The following is a 22,368-nucleotide window of genomic DNA, read 5'->3' on the forward strand; positions in this document are numbered from 1 at the left end:
AAATGGAATTAGCCTAAGCATATGTTATTTTGCTCCAGTTACTGTTTATTTCCATGTAGCTGTTCAGAGTAGAACGCTGTTACCTGACAGGTAGGCGTCAGGTAATCGCAAGGGGCAGCGTCATTCATCCAAGCTGGACCCAATGCTCTAGGGGGTACATTTCACAGGGTCCTTGGCTCACCTTGTAAGAATCTCAGCATCCAGCAGTATCCTCCTCCTGTCTCCATTGATTCAACCAATGTTGGTCTAGAATTCACTCCCTTACCATATAGAATATTTCCAAATGTGCATCATTATCAGAACCACACACCTGCGAGCCCTCTACTCAACATATAAGTGTGCTTTTCACTTACACTCATCACCCTTCCTTGCTCCATGATAGATAATAGGTTCTTCTCTGGTCAACGCCTTCCCCTGCTACGTGGGTCTTTCTTCACTTCAGTAGCTCACCTCTGAGTGTCCTCCCCAACTTTCTGCCCCCAGTCAGTATCTGTGTAAGTGAGGAGCTGTCTGAGGCTCACTCCCGGGGCTTCTGGTTCTTCTGCTGAGAGTGGATCTCTTCATAGCTGTCTTAGGGCCATGTGTACTTACACCCAAGAACCGGCAGCTTTAGCATCACCTGGGAGCTCAGAAAAGTAAACTCCGGAGCCCACTCCAGAAATGCTGAATCAATCTCCGCACTTTAATAAGATTTCCAGGTAATTCATGTAGACATTTAAGTTGGGAACACACTGGCTTATACCGTGGCCCAAGCCATGCAGAGGCTTTCACAGCTACCTCTGGGCCCATTGATCCCAGTCTCTCATTAAAAACTCCTTTCACCAATGTACAGATGTCATTTGATCATTGGTTATGAGTTCCCACAGTCATACCCATGCATTTTGTAACCTTCATCATGGATAGACTCTCCATCTATTAGTAAATATCACTAGCAGTTGGCCAGACTATAAAAGATCCTTGGGAGCTGAGTCATTCATTATAAAACACCTAAATGGTTACTGGGGAAAAGCAATCTTGCAGTATAGTTTAACAGTAGATGTAGAATGTGGAAAAACTAATTAAAGTCAATAAAAGACAGTTGTTGTTAAATAGACTGTTAACTGCCAATTGAACAAGACAGAAAAGTGGTTAAGAGCTGACACAGAAGTCCAGTGGCCAACCTTGATTAGAGTTCAGCTTTGCTTCCAGCTGCGTAACCTTGGGGGCATTATTTAGCCCAGTCATTTGCAAGTCTGTCTGCTCAGTAAAATCATCTGTAGAGCTTGGACAGGGATTTTCAGCTGCTTGGGATTTACCTAGTTCAGTAGCTGGTCGAGGCTCAAGCAGCTGCACTTTAAAAAAAAAAAAATTCTTCGTCATTTTGATGCACAGCCCGGTTTGGGAACCACTGGCAACCTCTTGGAGCCTCTCATTGCCCCTTTCTGGAATGAGGACAGTAATAGAGAAGCTTCTTGAGTTTTTGAGAGAATTGAATGGTAGCATGAAGGGAAGGAAGGGTCCTGCCACGTGCCTACACATAGTTGTTGCTCACTCATTGGTAGTGATGATGACAGTGATGACCATGGTGGTGGTGATGGTGAGGAGACACGCTCCATTTACACACCCACTGAATAAACTCAAATCTAGCCTCCTTTATTTCTCAAATACAAGCCTTACTTTATATACACATCTGTTTAGAAGTCCACAAACATAGATTGTGAGAATAAACCCTATCATTTTATTATGGCTGCTGGTAGCTCTGTTCTAAGCTTGATTCCACCTTTTAAAAACTCTGACTTAGGTTTGTTCAGTGCCTTCAGTTTTCCAAGGGCTTTAAATACATCATCAACTTTTACATTCCCTCCAATGTTAAGAGATGTGCATTGGGAGGCCAAGGGGGGTGGGAGTGGATCACCTGAGGTCAGGAGTTCGAGACCAGCCTGGCCAACATAGTGAAACCCCGTCTCTACTAAAAATGCAAAAAAATTAGCCGGGCATTGTGGCAGGTGCCTGTAATCCCAGCTACTGGGGAAGCTGAGGCAGGAGAATTGCTTGAACCTGGGAGGCGGAGGTTGCAGGGAGCTGAGATCGTGCCATTGCACTCCAGCCTGGACAACAAGAGTGAAATTCCGTCTTAAAAAAAAAAAAAAAAAAAAAGTTAGGGGGGAGATGCAGAGATATCACATGAATGCATTCATTTTATAGCTGAGGAAACCGGTTTAGAGAAGCGAGGGGCTTGCTTAAAGCTGCCCACTGTGCCACCTGGAGTGAGGTTTAGATCTCTGGACTCTGAGTCTATGCTGACTGCTGGTCTTTCTATCTAAAGCTCATGTTAAGAGAAATTTTCCAGGCAAATCTCCTTGATTGACTGGTAATGAATATCCCCAGATTAGATGAACAATTGCCTGGGAAGCGTCTTTGTTTCCTGAGTCAGGCTCCAATGTAGTCTTATCTTCAGGTCTTTTCAAACCCGAGGAGACCAAACACAGATCCTTTTTTTTTTTTTCCAGTAGAGAATCAATGGCCACTGAGAGCAAAATAATGAAGCCCCACTTAAGTGAAAATAACACAGGTAATTGTTAGAGAGAAGAAATATGGCATGGCCCACTAACTCTATATTGTAGCACTTGTATTTGCAATTTTTCATGAATTTGTTCAGGTGATTAATTTTATGAAATAGTGCCAGGTGGCACGGTTCCACTTTCCCAGCCCTCCTGGAAATATCTGACTTACTAGACAAGCACTTTTACTGGAAAGTTATGTCAAGGAGTTCAGGAGAATGTACTGGAAAACACGCAAATCAAACATTAAGTCGATATACAATCTGCTGACACCATACTAGCAGGAACCTCGACAAAAGCCTCCTTACCTCCCCACCTCCCCAACCATTGTTTCCCCTCAGCAGAGAGTTCAGTCTTCCAGCTTTCTTGGATATGATATACAAAAGTGTGTGAGGAGCCAGGAATTTCCTCAGCTGTACGTCAGTTTAATTACCATCTCTTCACTTCCAGCACTGGTCCTAATGCCCAGAGAGATGGCCACTCTCTACTTTTGAAAACCACAGAACCAGCCGTAACTGTATCTTTTTTTTTTTTTTTTTTTTTTTAGACGGAGGCTCCCTCTGTTGTCCAGGCTGGCGTGACGACGCCCGGTCACTGTTTTGTATTTTTAGTAGAGACGGGGTTTCACCATGTTAGCCAGGATGGTCTCGATCTCCTGACCTCGTGATCCACCCGCCTCGGCCTCCCAAAGTGCTGGGATTACAGGCTTGAGCCACCGCGCCCGGCCTGCCGTAACTGTATCTATCTAAACTTGTCTTTGCTAGAGTCATTTATATACCCTACCCTTCTTCTATGTCACTAGAAGAAGGGATATTGAATCATCCCTACTAGGGGCTGCCGTCTTGGTTTGCTCCCCCCATCACGTTTTCTATTGTTGACTAAGGATAACTTTGTCATTCCTCGCTGGGCTGTGCAATAGCTACTTTGCACTCAGTCCAATGATCCATAATTACAAGTTTAGAAGAGGAAACACAATGCCCTAGTCGATTAATACAATTAGAGGTTAGAACACAAACTCTATGTTATTTAAGAATTAGGGCATCTAAAAGCTTGACAAGTGTGCCCAATGTGATCCAAGGAGCTAACCCAACTATGCTAATTCCTCATCTGGAATTCTACTTTCAAGCAAAAGAGTTTGAAATAAAAATAGCTGGAGAGTCAAGTACTGTTCCAGGTACTACATTACCTTATTTTGATAACTTCAGTCACCATTGCATAAAATGAGATTTATTCAGGCCGGGCATGGTGGCTCATGCCTGTAATCCCAGCACTTTGGGAGGACGAGGTGGGTGGATCACCTGAGGTCAGGAGTTCAAGACCAGCCTGGCCAACATGGTGAAACTCTGTCTCTACCAAAAATACAAAAATTAGTTGGGCATGGTTGCATGCCTGTAATCCCAGCTACTCAGGAGGCTGAGGCAGGAGAATTGTTTGAACCTAGGAGGTGGAGGTTGCAGTGAGCCAAGATCGCACCACTGCGCTCCAGCCTGGGTGACAAGAGTGAAACTCTGTCTAAAAAAAAAACAAAAACAAAAAACAAGATTTATTCAATAAATATGTATTTTGCAACATATTTATTCATAAATATTTGTGACGTGGCTCTTCTGGGCCATGCACTGTGCTGGGTGCAGGGGATGATATGATGAGCCAAGCCAGCCCCAGCTTATTTACAAGCTTCCAGTTTAGTGAAGGAGAAAAGCCATTCCACTCACAGGAAATGTGGATATTCTGAAGGGGGAAGGAGCCCAGCTCTATGAGCATGCATGAGGGAGGAGGGAGGACTTTATTTGGTCTGAAGTTGAGGAACTAAAATATGAGTTGTAGTTAATTAGGTGAGAAGGAAGGATTTCTTTTCCTTAGTATAAAAAGTGATGTCATCCGCTTCCAAGAAAATCTGACCTAATTATTTAATATGCAGAGGTGTGAAAAATAAAACAAGCTCAAGTTTGTCATGACTAAAACTGTCCTTTTAATCTTTAAAGTGTGCTGCTCACCATCTTGCACGCCATCTCCTATTATTGGATAGGTAACTCACACTCTAGGTCCACAGTAGGCCCTCGTAAATGTTTTGAGAGCCTTTAAGGCAAAGAATAATGATTGGCTATTTGTTTTATCATACAATCCAAAATAGTAAATGTGAAAAGTTAGTATGTGGGTCTTGAAACTGTGTTTGGCATTGAAGATCTCACAGAGCACTGTGAAAAGGGAGTGTTATAGTTCAAACCAAGTAAAAACATAGTGAAGATGAACATCGGCTGGGTACTGTGGTTCACACCTGTAATCCCAGCACTTTGGGAGGCCAAGGCAGGCGGATCATCTGAGGTCGGGAATTAGAGACCAGCCTGGCCAACATGGTGAAACCCTGTCTCTACTAAAAATACAAAATTAGCCAGGCATGGTGGCAGGCGACTGTAATCCCAGCTACTTGGGAGGCTGAAATAGGAGAATCGTTTGAACCTGGGAGGCAGAGGTTGCAGTGAGCCAAGATTGTGCCACTGTACTCTAGCCTGGACAAAAAGAGCGAAACTTCATCTAAAAAAAAAAAAAAAAAGATGAACATCAAAGTAATTTCTGATTAATAATATCATGGTGAAATACTGGAATAATTAATAAGTAGTACATTAGCTTAATGTGTGCCAAGGGAGTGATAAGATAAGTAAAAGCTACTTCACTAAAAGCAATATTTCCTAGAACAGAACCTGCTATTCTTCATCCCCCTTCTCTGCATCTGGCTTCCCCTCCCCCAACATCCCCCCCAAAAAAGAAAGAAAGTAAGGTGTATAGACCATGTATTGACAATCATTTATTCGATTCTATTTATGCCAGGTAAGACTTAATTTTAACTTGAGAGCTAAGCATTTTAGAATATTGATACAGAAATCAGGAAACAACAAAGAACAATGCCCACTCTCTCTCCGTTCCAAAATTAACAGTGTCACAATGATTGTTGTTAGATACTCACTCATGTTTTCATCATTCATTCATTCTGTGAGCCTTAACTGATTATTGTACTAAGGGCTGTGGGGCCACCCGAATGAACAAGACACAAAGAGATGTTCACACAAATATAGTGTATATGTTAATATTCCAAAGTGAGCTATTAGTAGTTGGCCATGAAAGAGTTCTGTGGTCAAGTAAATTTGGGAAACACCCAAGTTAAACAAAATGATCTGATGTATTTGCTGAAGGACCTCTCTGAGTCTAATATGTGGCAAGAAGGGGATTTTGAAACACAACATTAATATCACATTTTTCTAACTTATCATCTCGTAACTCATGATTACTTGGGTACACTCTGGGAATCACTAACCTAGGCAGTAAAACAGGGTTCTGCCTTCAAGGTAAGAAGACTGATATTAGTAAGACAGATTAGGGCCCGAAGCAAGAGGCTTGGGGTTCGGGTGGGTTAGATTCCCACTCTGATGGAGGGGTAGCAGCAAACCTCCAGTGGAGAGGAGGTGAAAAACCAAAACCAAGCACCATCATCTAGACCAAGCAGACTTGATGGGGGATTTATTTTATTTGTGTTATTAATGTTAATACTATTAATTATTATTAGTAAAAGCAGTGTGTTGAGGTGACCCTCAACAGAGTACCAGGAATTTTAGCACAGGGGCTAAAGAGTATAGACTCTCAGCTGAGATTTTAGGTTTGTATCCATCTTTTACCGCTGCTGACTTAGATGACCTGAGGCAAGTTATTTTGCCTCTCTATGTCTTAATTTATTCATATGCAATTGGAAATAATAAAAAGAATAGTGGTATTCAGTGGGATAACATGGGTGAAGCACTCTTCACATTGCTGGCACTTCGCAAGTTTTCATTAAGTGCTCATTAATTATTAGATGCTCATTAGTCCTCCCAATCCTATGAATCTGATATTGTCTTCTCTATTTTATAGACAATAAAATTGAAAAAGTTTAATACGATGTTAGAATGACACATTAAAGGCCAGGCGTGGTGGCTTATGCCTGTAACCTCAGCACTTTGGGAGGCCAAGGCCAGTGGATCACCTGAGGTCAGGAGTTCGAGACCAGCCTGGACAACATGGTGAAACCCCGTCTCTACTAAAAGTACAAAAAAATTAGCCGGGCATGGTGGTGCATGGCCTGTAGTCGCAGCTACTCGGGGCTAAGGCATGAGAATCGCTTGAACCTGGGAGGCGGAGGTTGCAATTAGCTGAGATTGTGCCACTGCACTTCAGCCTGGGCGAAAGAGTGAGACTCCATCTCAAAAAAAAAAAAAAAAAAGAATTACACATTAAAAAGTAATGGAGCTAACATTCAAACCCATGTTAGTTTAACCCCAAGCCCCATATTTTTCTAGTGTAGTATGCCAATAAAGCAACTGAGAGGCATTTTCATACCAGATTATGGAACTAATTATACACTTCATTTACAGGTAGATCTTGGTCAAGAATGTCTCCAAAACTGGATTAAGCCAGTGTAATTGAATGGGAATCTAGACAACCAGGACAGACTCGGAATTTTTTTTTAATGTATTGGCCCAGGAAGGCTAGAAATCCTCCACTTGACCTAACAGAAGATAATTAGAATTAAAAATGGCACTAACTGAAAATGTACTTGTTAAATTGCCTGTGCTTATAGAGTTGTTGTTGGCCCTGTTGTTTTTGGTCAGCAAAAAGAGACATATTTTTATTTGTTGGAGCTAACAGAGGCAAATATCTTGACTTGGGCAACAGTTACATTGCTGATGGTAGGGAATGGCTTCTGTAAGGTTAAAGCTTGGATAGAAAATCCCTACATGTAGCAGTGGGAAGTGCACCCCAGTTTTTTTTGTTTTTGTTTTTGTTTTTACCAATTCAACTCTTAGTGAAATATGAGTGATCACTTTTACCTTAGCCCCCAGATTTAGGAAAAAGTCAGCACTCTCAAGGAAAACAAAACAAACAATAGTATGCTTCAGTCTGCACTATTCTTCTACAAAAAATGTTCAATTTGGCCAGGACAATTTGGCCCAAGGAGGGTGGATCACCTAGGGTCAGGACTTCGAGACCAGCCTGGCCGACATGGCAAAACCCCGTCTCTACTAAAAATACAAACATTAGCCGGGTGTGATGGTGCATGCCTGTAGTCCCAGCTACTTGGGAGGCTGAGGCAGGAAAATCGCTTGAACTCAGCAGGTGGAGGTTGCAGTGAGCCAAGATGATGCCACTGCACTCCAGCCTAGGCAACAGAGTGAGACTCCATCCAAAAAAACCAAAAAAACAAAAAACATTCAATATATAATTTTTAGAGTTATAAAACATGGGGAGAAGCAAGATAATATGATAAGTAAATAGAAAAATACTATCAACAGAAGCAGACCCACAGATGAATCAGATATTGGAACTAGCAGGGAAAGACTTTAAAACATCTACTGTAAATATGTTCAAGGATGTTCAGAAAAAGATGGCCAGAATGAATAAATAGATGGGGGATCACAACAGAGAAATGGAAGCCATAAAAAAGAAACAAATAACATTCTAGAGTAAAAATAAAAAATAAACATCTGATGTAAAGAATGGATTGAATAAGCTTAACAGCAGAACAGAAACTGAAATAAAAGATTAGTGAACTTAAAGGATGGTTAATAAAATTGTTTAAACTAAAGCACAGGGAAAAAATATTTAAAAACACTTTACCCATCATCAGTGACCTATTAAATGGTCTAAAATGTGAGTAGTTGCAGTCCCAGAATAATGAGAGAGAAAATGGGCCAGAAAACATATTTAAAGAAATAACAGCTGAAATATTTGGGATACAATGAGAAAATATCAATCTGTAGATTCAAGAATCTCAGTTAATTCTAAGTAGTGGAGATACAAATAAAACCACACCCAGGTACATCATGGTCAAACTTCTGAAAACCAAAGACAAAGAAAATATAACAGCAACCACAGGAAAAAATGATATGTTGCATATAAAGGAATAATGACAAAAAATTATGGCTGACTTCTTATCAGAGCAATGAATGCCTAAAGGCAATGGAAAGTCATCCCCGGTTGAGAAAGAATTTGTGGAGGAAGTGTACACCATGCTCTGACGACAGATAGCAGAGGGTACAATCTAGTTAAGGGATCAAGAAAGGCTTTCTTAAGAAAGGACTATCTGAACTAAGATCAGAAGGGTGAGATGTTAAGTAGGCACAGAGAAGGGAAGATGTTCCAGGTATATGCAAAGCCCCCATTGCATAGGAAAACATGTCACATGGAAAGACCGAAAAGTGCCAAGACAGGTGGAACACAGGGACCAAGGAAAAGAGATGAGCCACACTAGCCATCATAGGACACAGTGTGGATTATTGTTTTTATTCTAAGAAAAATAAGATTTTCGAGTATTTCAAGCTATGCAGATCACTTCTGCTGTCATGAGGCAGCAAATCTGTGTTTGAAAAATTCTGGATAAAGTAGACAGACACCAGAGTAGCTGAAGAGATACCAGGAGGCCATAGGAGTGGCTCAGGGGAGAAATGATGGTGGCTTGGACTAGGTGATGGATGGTATCTGTGAAGATGGAGAGAGGTGGACTGATTTAATGTTGATTTAGTAGATAGAAGTCATAGGACTTAGTCATTGCTTGGATGTGGGAGATGAGGGGCACAGAGGTATCAAGACTGACTTGTAGGTTTCATCTAGTTGGGTGGATGAAGGTGCCATTTACTGATGAAGGAAATTCTGAAGAGGAGCAAGACTTATTTATTTTTATTTAACGAGCACTCACATAGTGCCTATTGTGTGCCAAGCACTGTTCTAAGACAGTTTGCAAACATTAACCTCTTTCACAAGAGTGAGAGGTTGGTACAGTTTTTGCCCCAGTTTTACAGATGGGGAAATTAAGAAATTAATTAACTGCCCAAAGCATTAATTGGTAAGTGCTGAAGTAGGATTGGAACCCAGGCAGTCTGGCTCCAGGGAGCAAGTTCTTGAGCGCTGCACTAGGTTGCTTACAAGGAAGTATAATGAGGATGAGTCGCAGGAGACTGAGGCATTCAAGTGGCCACAGGCACCTGGAACTGAGAAGAGAAGTTAGGGCTAGCGATGAATATTTGAAAATGATTGGCATAGGAAAAGTAGATTGTCTTTATGTAAAGGAAATTGCCTTTTTTTTTTCTTAAACAGGAGCCTTATGTCTAGAGCTCCAGTTCTGTTGCTGTGCTGTGCTATGCTGTGCTGTGCATAGCATCCCAAGCCTGTTCTTTGAAGAGGGCAGAGCCTTTTTCCTAAGGAGTATGACTTCTATGTCTTCCTCGTCGGGTTTGTTCTCTTCTATTTGCTCTTTCTCACCTGTTTGCTGCCCCCTAGTGGCCCTTGGAAGCGCTGCCCCAAGTGCAAGGCAGTTTAAACCCTTGCGGGTAAATGCAGCTGGTGCGGAGTGACCTGGCTGACCCTGGTAGAGGACCGGGCAGCTCTGAACTCCAGGAACATGTGGCACGGACTCCACCCCAATTACATGGTACCTTCAGTTAAACACACGAGATAATCACAGCAGCAGGGGATAAGCCAGAAAGCATTTTGTTCTGTGACAGTGATGTTTTTTAGCAAGTGGCTACTGACAAAGTGAACATTCAGATTTCAGTGGTTGCTGAATGTTGGCCATATCAATCATATCTTTATTGTGACAGTAAGGGGCCCATCAGTGAGTGCTTCTGTCTCATAACAAAAGAGTAACTGGCAGGTTTTTGTTTTGTTTTGTTTTGTTATGGATTTTGTTGGTTTGTTTTTAATTTTTCAGCATTACTTATTTCTTGCTTAACCAAATTAGTCAGTAAAAAATTACAAACTGGTCCACTGCAGTGGCTCACGCCTGTAATCCCAGCTCTGTGGGAGGCCAAGGCAGGAGAATCACTTGAGGCCAGGAGTTCAAGACCAGCCTGAACAATGTGGTGAAACCCTGTCTCTACTAAAAATACAAAAATTTGCCAGGCATGGTTATGCACACCTGTAGTCCCAGCTACTCGGGAGGCTGAGGCATAAGAATCGCTTGAACCCAGGAGACGGAGGCTGCAGTGAGCCAGGATTACACCACTGCACTCCAGCCTGGGTGACAGAATGAGACACTGTCTCAAAAAATATATATGTGTGTGTGTATGTAACAAACCTAAAGAAATCAGTAAATATTGAGGCTACAAGAAAAAAGAAAACAATGGCTATAATTCATTGAATATTATCTGTATATCAGCCACTTTATAGATTTCATCTGATTTAACATTCACAGCAACTTGCAAGGTATTGATGATATTATCTCACATATGATGAAACTGAAGCTGCAGGGTAAGTCCTGGGCTTTCCCAGGACTCCATAGCTATGGAGACAGAGCTCAGATTCAGACTCAGTCTTCATGATTTTAAAAATATGTTATTTCCCTGGTGTTAGGATGCCTTCAAACGAATCTATAATTACTTACTTAGCAGTTACCTTACAAAAACTAAGCTATGAAAAGTAGTTTTCTCCTCCAAAGAGTCTTCAATGCAGTAATGAGGTTAACATGCATTCCTAGGGGAAAACAAACTATTAAAATTAATAAATTTACAGTTTAAAATGCCATTTCCTCCTTTGCTTCCTCTGAACAGCTACTATAAATAGATCAGAGATGCTCTATAAGTAAATTATACAGCCCTGGGCCATTTTCCTTGTCCATTTGCATTTCCACCTTCTCCCTACTTTTCAGTCCCCAGGCCCTCCTGCCACTCAATCACATCCTCAGGACTCTTACATGACACATATATGGCTTGATCTGAGTATAAGGTGGTCACTTCACCCATTTATGAACAGTCATATCACATGTCTGTTGAAAACAGAAGGCTACACATCTGCATGTAATAGTTATATTTAAAAGAATTGATATCAAAATGACAAGAGTGGTTATGATGGCTAGTAGGATTTTGCATAATTTCTTCTCATCTGCATTTCCTGCGATTACTTACTGATGCAATGAAAAGAATACAATTCAATTTCCACATTCTAAAGAGAGAAAAATTGTTATTTTTCTCAGAGAGGAAACAGGAATTTAATTGAAGCATCTAAAAGCTTCAAAACCTCAAAGATTTTTGCCTCTTAAGGACATAGAGATGAGGGTTTTCATTAACTTATTAAACACAAAAGAATTAAAGAAAATTACAAATATTCTTGGCAGCATAGCACTGCAGAACAAGCCCTGGAATTGCTAAAATAATCTGAGCTCTGTTTTTTTGTTTTGTTTTGTTTTCTTTGTTGTTGTTTTTCTGTTTTGAGATGGAGTTTCACTCTTTCCCAGGCTGGAGTGCAGTGGTGTGATCTTGGTTCACTGCAACCTCCGCCTCCCAGGTTCAAGCAATTCTCATGCCTCAGCCTCCCAAGTAGCTGGGACTACAGGCGTGCACCACCATGCCCAGCTAATTTTTGTATTTTCAGTAGAGATGGGGTTTCACCATATTAGCCAAGCTGGTCTCGAACTCCTGACCTCGTGATTTGCCCGCCTCAGCCTCCCAAAGTGCTGGGGTTACAGGCGTGAGCCACTGCTCCCGGCCCTGAGCTCTGTTAATAGGAAGGAAAACACAAGGAGAAATACTAGGGAACAGAGAAGAAGGGAGGGAGGAAGGTGAGGAGGAGACAACAAAGGGAAGGAGAGAGAGAGAGGAGGCCAAAGAAAGAGAAAAAAGAGGCTGCAGGATTTGTTATATTCTTTCTAGCATTATTATTGTTTTTATTTAAGTTCATGTTTCTCCACTCCTTACCTCTTAATTGTATTATTTACCATTCACAAATCACAAAGTAATGATAAAGATGCATAAATCTCTAATTTTAAAAAATTGTACTTGACAAATAATAACTGTGGGATTATCCCAACAAATATATATTTGTGGGATACAATGTTATGTTTTTATATATGTTTACATTGTGGAATGATTCAGACAAGCTACTTAATATATCAATCCTCACATAATTACTTTTTGTGGTGAGAACATTTAAAATCTACTGCTTTTGCAATTTTGAAACATGCAATACCTTATCATTAACTACAGTCACCATACTGCGCACTAGATCTCTAACACTTATTCTAACTGATGGAAACTTTATACCTTTTGACCAACATCTCCCCATCCCTCCCCCTCCCCCCAGCCTCTAGTAACTACCATTCTACTCTCTGCTTCTGTGAATTCAACTTTTTTAGATTCCACATATAAGTGAGATCATGCAGTATATGTCTTTCTGTGCCTGGCTATGTCACTTAACATATAACCTGAACATCCTCCAGGTTCATCCAGGTTATTGCAAATAATAGAAATTTATTCTTTTTAAAGATTGAATAGTATTCCATTGTCTATGTATATACCACATTGACTTTATCCATAAATCTCTACATTTTGCTTTTATGTTTGCTTTCTTCAACATAGCATCTGTCTTTCGTAAAAAATAAATACTATTGTTGGCCGGGCGCGGTGACTCACGCCTGTAATCCCAGCACTTTGGGAGGCCAAGGCGGGCGGATCACAAAGTCAGAAGATCGAGACCATCCTGGCTAACACGGTGAAACCCGTCTCTACTAAAAGTACAAAAAATTAGCCGGGCGAGGTGGCGGGTGCCTGTAGTCCCAGCTACTCGGGAGCCTGAGGCAGGAGAATGGCGTGAACCCGGGAGAGGGAGCTTGCAGTGAGCGGAGATCGCACTCCAGCCTGGGCGACAGAGCGAGACTCCGTCTCAAAACAAAACAAAAAAATTACTATTGTCAAGAAATAGTTCTTGCAATCTACTTCCCCTTCTAAAATATATGAGGATAATTAGTCTAGATGACTTGGTATATTAAATTTGCTCCTCCATTTTTTCTTATTTACCATGAAAACTTGATATGATAATATGGAGGCAAAAGCATATTTTCATGTAGTCAAGAAATTAGGAAAACAAAACGGACAGAAAGTAGGTCAGGATGCACTAGCTTCTATCATGGAAACAAACAACCCTCATATTTTAGTGCCTTAAACAGGGGACTATGTTTTGCTCATTGTCCTAGTCTGTGGGTCCAGAGGGTAGCTCTGCTCATTCTAGCCACTCTTGGTCCTGGTGACAGCCACCATCTCTGAGGTTGCCAGTTTCCATCTCAGAGGGAAGGAGAATTCTGGGGTTCTGCACAGCCATTTAAACACCTCAGCGTGGAAGCTACACTCACTCTGCTTACAACTCCTTGGCCAGAATTGGTCCCATGGCCGTCCTAACCACAGGGGGCCAGGAAGTGTCATCCTGCCGTGTGCTGGGTAGCTGAGAGCAGACAGGATAAGAAGAGCACAAATTTTATTACAGAAACATAAAAAGAGAAACTATAATATCAGATAATATAAGTTTATGTTGAAATGTATAAAATTGTTCATACTTTGCTATCTTGACCTACAAAAATGACAATTTCATAAGGCTCATGCTAATAAGTTTAAAACACCTTTTGTTGTCTTTTTTCTGACACCACTCCTGACACCAAATGTCTGGTCTTCCACACTAATTCTCCAATTCCCTGACACCAGCTGGATATCCAACAATTCAAATCAATTCTGGTACTCACTCCTGGAGTTAGCCCAAACCCTACAGGTTAAAGGCTCATTCTCACAAGGCTGCTCCCACTTCAGGCATCAGCCAAAAACAGGGTTCCCAGGATTCCCATGCTTTTGCGCAACCAACTACAAATTCGAAGGTTCCCAAAACTTCCCCCTCAGGTTCAGTGATCTGCTAGAATGACTTACGGAAGACAGGGAAGGACTATACTTACTATGACAGCTTCTCATCAAGGGTACAAATGAACGGCCAGATGAAGAGGAACCTGGGGGTGGGGATTCTGGAGGGTAGGGTGCACCACCCTCCCGGCACCCAGATGTATTCACCAGCTCAGGAGCGCCCCTGGACCACATCATTTAGGGTTTTTGATGGAGGCTGCATTATGTAGGCATGATTGATTAAATCACTGGCCATTGGTTGTTGGATCAATCTCTACCCCTTCCCATTCTCCCAAGGTCAATGGGTGGGCTGAAATTTCCCACCCTCTTGTCACATGGTTGGTTCCTCTGGTGACAGCCCCCCATCCTGAAGCTGTCTAGGGACTGACCAAGAGCTAACCTCATTACCATAAACTCTGGTAGGGGTGAAGGGGCTGGTTATGAGTAACAAAAGATACTTCCCTCACTCAGGAAGTGTTTTGTTGTTTGTTGTTTTGTTTTTGTTTTTGTTTTTGTTTTCTGACAGAGTCTCACTCTGTCACCCAGGCTGGAGTGCAGTGGTGTAATCTCCGCTCACTGCATCCTCCGCCTCCCGGGTTCAAGCAATTCTCTGCCTCAGCCTCCCGAGTAGCTGGGATTACAGGCATCCGCTACCACGCCTTGCTAATTTTTTGTATTTTAGTAGAGACGGAGTTTCACCATCTTGGCCAGGCTGGTCTTGAATTCCCAACCTTGTGATCCACCCACCTCGGCCTCCCAAAGTGCTGGGATTACAGGTGTGAGCCACCACGCCTGGCCTCAGGAAGTGTTTTAAGAACTTCTATGCCAGGAACTAGGAACAAATGAAGACCAAATAAAATATATATTTTTTATTATTCCACATACCTCATTCAAGAATAAATGTAAATAAATATCACCTAACAACAGAAAAATTCATCTATATTCTATTTAAAAGAGACACATAAAAGGAATGGTTAAAAGTAAAACCATAAAAGTAAAATAAATAAATAAATGTCAGCTTAATCTGAAATCAAGTGAGGTCTGAAGAGGACAAGTATTTAATGGGACGAAGTTGTTAATTCTATATTGATGAAGTTATAATCCACAGTGACAAAAGGCCATGATCCTCTACACTCCTAATAGTGTAGAATCAAAATAGGCAAAGCAAAAACCGCTAAAAGTTAGCAGAAAAGTATGCACTTGTGTTGGGAGTTTTAATTCATTATTTTGCACATAAAAAAGATAATATTACATACAATCAAATAATATTTACAATAAAACTTGTACTGACCATTTTGCCATGAAATAGAATATGTCATCATTGCAAGGATCTATACAGCATCTATACAATTAGCAATATACTGCTGGGGCATGAGAACATCCTCGATAAACTCCAAAAAGGAGAAATTATTGAAGGCACATTTTCCAATCACAATACAATTAGACATTAATGTTTTTTAAAATTTCAAACATTTTCAAATTGAAAAATAACTATTGGCCAAAGGGGAAATTGAAGCCATAATTTTGACTATTTAGGAAATAATGTCAATATAATAATTATACATTAAAACTTAGCAGATGTGACTAAAATTATTTACAGGGAAAAATTTCACAGTTTTACATGTTTTTATTATTTAAGATGAAAGAAAACTGTGTTCAAGTAAAAAAAAAATTAGGAAACCCTCAGCCAAAGAAACCTAGGGAAAGAAAAATTAAATAACTAAAATATAAGAAGAAATTAATGTACTAAAAACAAAGTATAGTGAAACAGTGGCATTGATAAATAAATCTAAAAATATTTACTTGGGGGACCAAACACTCTGGCGTAGCTAATTAAGAGAAAACAAATATTCATGATTAGAATCAGAAAAGGAATATAAAATTATGTATAGTTCAAAGAGAAATATTAATAGAAATTTTTATGTTCAGAATTTTAATAATATATTTGAAAGACTCGATGAGTTAATTTCCTTAGAAAATTCCCATACTTAAGAAGTAGAAAATTTCAAAACACTGAAGTTATCAAAGTAACTATAAAACTTGCCAGATAATTTTTAATAAAGTTTTCAGAACCACACCATTTCACAAATGAATATTGAGAAATTTTCAAGCAGTACGATATTCACCTGGTAGTTATCACAGACAAATAAAGATAGAACACTTGTCACTTCATGTTGGTGCTAAAATACCTTTAAATTATTAGTAAATCAAAACCAACAACTTATAATTTATGCCTTTATTTTAAAATATTCATTGAGTCTCTCTAAAGTGCAAGAGACTCTACTAGGCATCCTGTGTGTGCAGAGGCTCTGCCCTCAGGGTGGTTACTTTCTCCTCGGGGAAACAGACATTTCTGACTCAGCTACAGAATTAGTTCCGTAAGCCAATAAGATAAATCCTAGAAGGAGGCTGGCAGTGTTCTGTAACAGTGTGTGGCAGGGATCCTTACACATGGCTCAGTGGAGAAGGGCTGTAGTTTAGAGACAGGCCACCAGGATTTGAATCAAAGATCTGCGGCCTTATTCCCTGTGAAACCTTTAACCCAGAGGCTGTCACCTGGGGGTGATTTTGTCCCCCGGGGACATTTAGCAATGTCTGGAGACATGTTTCATTGTCATGACTTGGACGTGCTACTGGACCTAGTGGGCAGAGGCCAGGGATGCAGCTACACATCCCACTGTGCCCTGGACAGCCTCACAGCAAAGCTGTATCTGCCCTAAAATGTTACCAGTGCCAAGGCTGGGAAACACTCCTCTGTAGGATGATGAATCCCTGGGGGATCCTGAGAGTCAGATCCACATTTCTAAGTGTCCACTGGGCTTTTCCACTTCGTGTTCCTCAGGCACGACAAACTCAAAATGTGTCATCTTCCCCGACCTGTTTTTTGTTGTTGTTGTTGTTGTTTGTTTGTTTGTTTGTTTGTTTAACAAGATCTTGCTCTGTCACCCAGGCTGGAGTGCAGCAGTGTGATCATGGCTCACTGCAGCTTCAACCTCTCGGGCTCAAGTGATCCTCCCACTTCAGCCTCCTGAGTAGCTACTGGGACTACCGATGTGCACCACCATCCCCTGCTAATTTTTCTATTTTCTATTTTTTGTAGAGATGGAGTCTTGGTTTGTTGCCTAGGCTTGTGTTCATTTTTTTTTTTAAGTAAACAGCACCACCCTCTACCCACTTTCATGCCAGAGCTCAGAGTGCCATCCTCTCCCTCACCACTGAAATATTTAATAAAGTTCTGACCATCTACCTGTTGACATCTCTGGAACCTATCTACTGCTTTCCTTTGTCAGGCTTCTACTTACTTCTTCAGTTTGCTTGCCATCCACATCCCCTGCCCCCTCCTATAGCAAGCATGCTGGAAACATTCTCTGTTTTAGTTGTACTGAATTCAGCACAGCTGGCATGTGCCATGCTCCTGCTGGCCACAGAACCCTCACATATTCTGCTCTTTTTGTCTGCAACAGTTTGAAGTTGCCCCCGATCCCTTTCCCTGACACACACTTCACTGGATGAGTTGATTCCTCTAGGAGGTTTTCTATGAGACAAGGCCTGGGAGCCCCTCAAATGCACGCCCATGGCATTTCCCTAACATAGAACAACACTGTATTGTAGGAACCAGAAAGACACATGTGAAATTCACACTTGAAACATATTTGGGTTAGGAAGACAGTTTCAATGTAGGAGTGAAGGAAGCTGGAGAGGACAATTGGAGTGCTGGAGGAAATAAATGAATTGAAAGACAAGACCATCCATCTGGGAATTCCCCACCACAGAGTCTATGGAATAACCAGGAAGTAGAAAACTGGGGCACTCCTGGAGGCTTTTTAACTGCTGTCAAAAGTCTAGCCTGTCTGATAACACACAAGTAGTCTAATGCATGCAAGAAAACAAAGCTGGGGGTGGGAAGTTTGAGGGTAGGGTTACCTTTGAGGAGACAATTGGCAATGTCTGGAGGCATTTTTTGGTTTTTGCAATTGGGTTACTGCTACTGAAATCTGATGTGCAGAAGCTAGAAACCCTGCTATGCATGGGACAACCACCGTAACAAAGAATTATCTGGCTCAAAATGTAAAACAAGTTTGAGAAGCCTTGCTTTACCTTAATATTTCTCAGCCTCTATAGCTTCATCTCTGAAACAGGAATGCCCACATTAGGGTTGTTGTAAGCCCTGTTACTAGAATATAGTAAGTGCTCAATAATGGTTGGATTTTTTTTCACTTACATTCTTTTGAAATTCTGTGTGTTATCTATTGCTTAATAATAAATCATAACAAATCAGCCCCAAAATTTAGTGACTCAAAACAACAATCATTTAATAGTCTCTTGTGGTTTCTGCAGGTCAGTCATTCAGCAGCAGCTTGGCTGGCGGGTTTAGACTTGGGATCTCTTAGGAGGTTGTAAGTCAGATGTCAGCTGGGGCTGCAGTCATCTGAAGGGTTGACTAGGGCAAGAGAACCCACTTCCAATGTGGCTCACCAGTGTTGCTGGCAAACTAGGGAAACTGTCAGATGGAGGTATCAGCTAGCAACTCGGGCTCTCCACAGGACTGCATGTGCATACTCAAAGCATGACAGCTGCCTCTCCGCAAACAAGGGAGCCAGGAGACCGAGGTAGAAGCTGAAGTGCCTTTATGACTTAGCCTGAGAAGTCACACATTGCCACTCCTGCTAAATTCTATTGGTCACACTGACAAGTTCTGGTTCAGTGTGGAAGGGCACTTCATAATGGTGTGAACATCAGGTGGTAAGGATAATTGAGACCATCTCAGGTGCTGGCAAAAACTCTACTAAAACAAACCAACATATTAGAAGAAATCAATATAGCATTTGCAGATGTTTAATTATTGAACTAAAAAATTCCACTGATTCAACTGAAATATTATTAGGATTAAAAAGAATTAAATAATACGCAGTATACAAAATAAGTATGGTAGATATCAATAGATTTCACTTACACCAGTGATATCAAATTGGAAAATATAAAAGTAAGAAAATCTTAGTTATAAAGTACCTAGAGATAACTTCAAAAAAAGGTATATGGAAACTCTCTGAAGAAAACCATAAAATTTCACTGAAGGACCTAAAAGATAGGAACAAATTGAGAGGTACATCATGTGGCTGGATGGAAACACTGGGCTTTAGATAACTTCACTTCCCCACAAATTAATATACTGGTTGAATGCAAATCTAAAAATGTCAAGGAGATAGATTTATATAATTTTATGTACATGTGTTGTATGTATATGTATTTCATTCTACAGTTCCACAAATTAAGATTGAATGGAAAACATAACCAAGAAACTTTGGGGAAAGAAGTGTGGATGTTCCATGTAACATTAATGTATGGTTAAAAAGTAATTGACAACATCATATGGAATGAGCAAAAACTGGAAGCATTCCCTTTGAGAATTGCAACAAGATGAGAACACAACTCTCACCTATTAAACATAGTACTGGAAGTGCTAGCCAAAGCAATTAGGCAAGAGAAAGAAATGAAAGGCATCCAAACAGGAAAAGAAGAAGTCGAACTCTTTCTTCCCGAATAATATGATTCTATACTTAGAAAACCCTAAGGACTCTGTCAAAAGGCTATTAGAACTGATAAACGATTTTAGCAAGGTTGTAGGATACAAAATCAATGGACAAAAATCAGTAGCATTTCTATACACCAATAATGTTCAAACTGAGAGCCAAATTAAGAATGCAATCCAATTTACAATAGATTAAAAAATTGAGATACCTAGGAATACATCTAACCAAAGAAGTGAAATATTTGTATATGGAGAACTACAAAACACTGATAAAAGAAATCATGGATGACGGAATCAAATAGAAAAAATATCCCATGCTCATGGATTGAAAGAATCAACTTTATTAAAATGGCCATGTTTCCCAAAGAAATCCACAGATACAACACCATTCTTATCAAACTACCAATGTCATTTTTTACAGAATTGGAAAAAACTATGCTAAAATTCATATGGAACCAAAAAGAGCTTGAATAGCCAAAGAAATCCTAAGCAAAAAGAACAACACTGGAGGCATCACATTACCTGACTTCAAACTGTACTATAAGGCTACAGTCACCAAAATACCATGGTCCTGGTACAAAAACAGACACATAAACCAATGCAACAGAATAGGGCACCCAGAAATAAGGCCACCCCCCTACAGCCATGTAATCTCCAACAAAATTGATAAAAATAAACAATAGGGAAAGGAGATCCTAATAAATGATACTGGAAAAACTGGCTACTCACAAGCAGAAGAGTGAAACTGAACCCCTATCTCTCACCATATGCAAAAATTAACTCAAGATGGATTAAAGATTTAATTCTCAAACTGTAAGAATCCTAGAAGAAAGCCTAGGAAACACCATTCTGGACATCAGCCTTGGGAAAGAATTTTTAAGTCCTCAAAAGCAATTGAAACAAAAACAAAAGTTGACAAGTGGAACCTATTAAACTAAAGAGCTTCTGCACAGCAAAAGAAACTATCAACAGAGTGAACAGACAACCTACAGAATGGGAGAAAATATTTGCAAATTATGCATCCAACGAAAGTCTAATATCCAAAATCTATTAAAAAAAATGTAATTGAACAAGCAAAAAACAACCTCATTAAAAAATAGGCAAAAGACATGAACAGACACTTCTCAAAAGAAGACATAAAAGCAGCCAGCAAACATATGAAGAAATGCTCCATGTCACTAATCATCAGAGAAATGCAAATCAAAACCAGAATGAGATACTATCTCACATCAGTCAGGATGGCTATTTTAAGGTCAAAAAACAGATGATGGCAAGGCTGTGGAGAAAAGGGAACATTTATACACTGCTGGTGGGAATGTAAATTAGTTCAGCCACTGTGAAGAGCAGTTTGGAGATTTCTAAAAGAACTTAAAACAGAGCTATCATTTGTCCCAGCAATCCCATTACTGAGTGTATTTCCAAAAGAAAACAAATCATTATACCAAAAAGACACAGGCAAATGCATGATCATCGCAGCACTGTTCACAATAGAAAAGACATGGATTCAACCTAGGTGTCCATCAATGGTGGACTGAATAAAGAAAATGTGGTACATATACACCATGGAATACTAGGGCAGCCATAAAAAAGAATGAATCATGTCCTTTGCAGCAACATGCATGCAGCGGGAGGCCATTATACTAAGCAAATTAGTGCTGAAACAGAAAACCAAATACTACATGTTCTTACCTATAAGTAGGAGCTAAACATTGGGTACTCATGGACATAAAGATGGCAACAGTAGAAACTGGGGTCTACTAGAAGGGGGAGGGAGGGAGTGGGGCAGGGGTTGAAAAACTAATTGTTGGGTACTATGCTCAGTACCTGGGTGAAAGGAACATGTATACCTCAAACCTCAGAATCACACAATATACCCAGGCAACAAACTTCCACATGTACCCCTGAATATAAAAGTTGAAAAAATTAAAGATAAATAAATAAATAAATTGAAATGGTAGATATGAGTGCAGCAACATAATGACAGATTAGTGGAACTATATAAATTGAACAGAAATTGACCCTAATATAAATTTTAGAAATAATAGTGATAGAATAAAAAATATTTGAGTAAAGAATATATTAAACCATAAGTATTACTGATACAATTAGCTAGCTACTTTGAAAAAAACTTTAAGATGTATTTCCTCTTTTACCCATACCTCAATCCCTGATCGATTTGAGTGAAACATAAAGTATGAAATCATAAAAAGTCAAAAGAAAATATGGATAAATATCTTGAATTAGAGACAGAAATCTTTTAAGCCTAAAATAACAGAATGATAACAATGGAAAAGAAATCAAGATATTTGACAATATAAAATGTTGAAGTTTTGTAAGTTAAAAAAAAATAAGCAAAATAAGAAGATAGCAAATATGGAGAAATTGTGTCATACTTATGAAAACGGTGGATAGTTTCCCATTTTCCCTTAATATATGACAGAAGTTGTAAAATATGATTTTTTTTTTTTTTTTGAGATGGAGTCTGTCCCCCAAGCTGGAGTGCAGTGGCACAATCTCGGCTCACTGCAATCTCCACCTCCCGGGTTCAAGTGATTCTCCTACCTCAGCCTCCCGAATAGCTGGGATTGCAGGTCCGCACGACAACACGCAGTTAATTTTTGTA

General features: G+C 40.1%; 1 protein-coding gene across 10 annotated transcripts in view; it reads left to right on the forward strand.

Annotated features, from left to right (window-relative positions):
* Positions 1-22,368, forward strand: part of HECW1 (HECT, C2 and WW domain containing E3 ubiquitin protein ligase 1) — a 456,185-nt gene that overhangs the window by 139,484 nt on the left and 294,333 nt on the right. The gene's annotated exons all lie outside the window — the stretch shown is intronic.

The sequence above is a fragment of the Papio anubis genome, chromosome 4 (genome assembly GCF_008728515.1).
Source record: "Papio anubis isolate 15944 chromosome 4, Panubis1.0, whole genome shotgun sequence".
Classification (NCBI taxonomy): domain Eukaryota; kingdom Metazoa; phylum Chordata; class Mammalia; order Primates; family Cercopithecidae; genus Papio; species Papio anubis.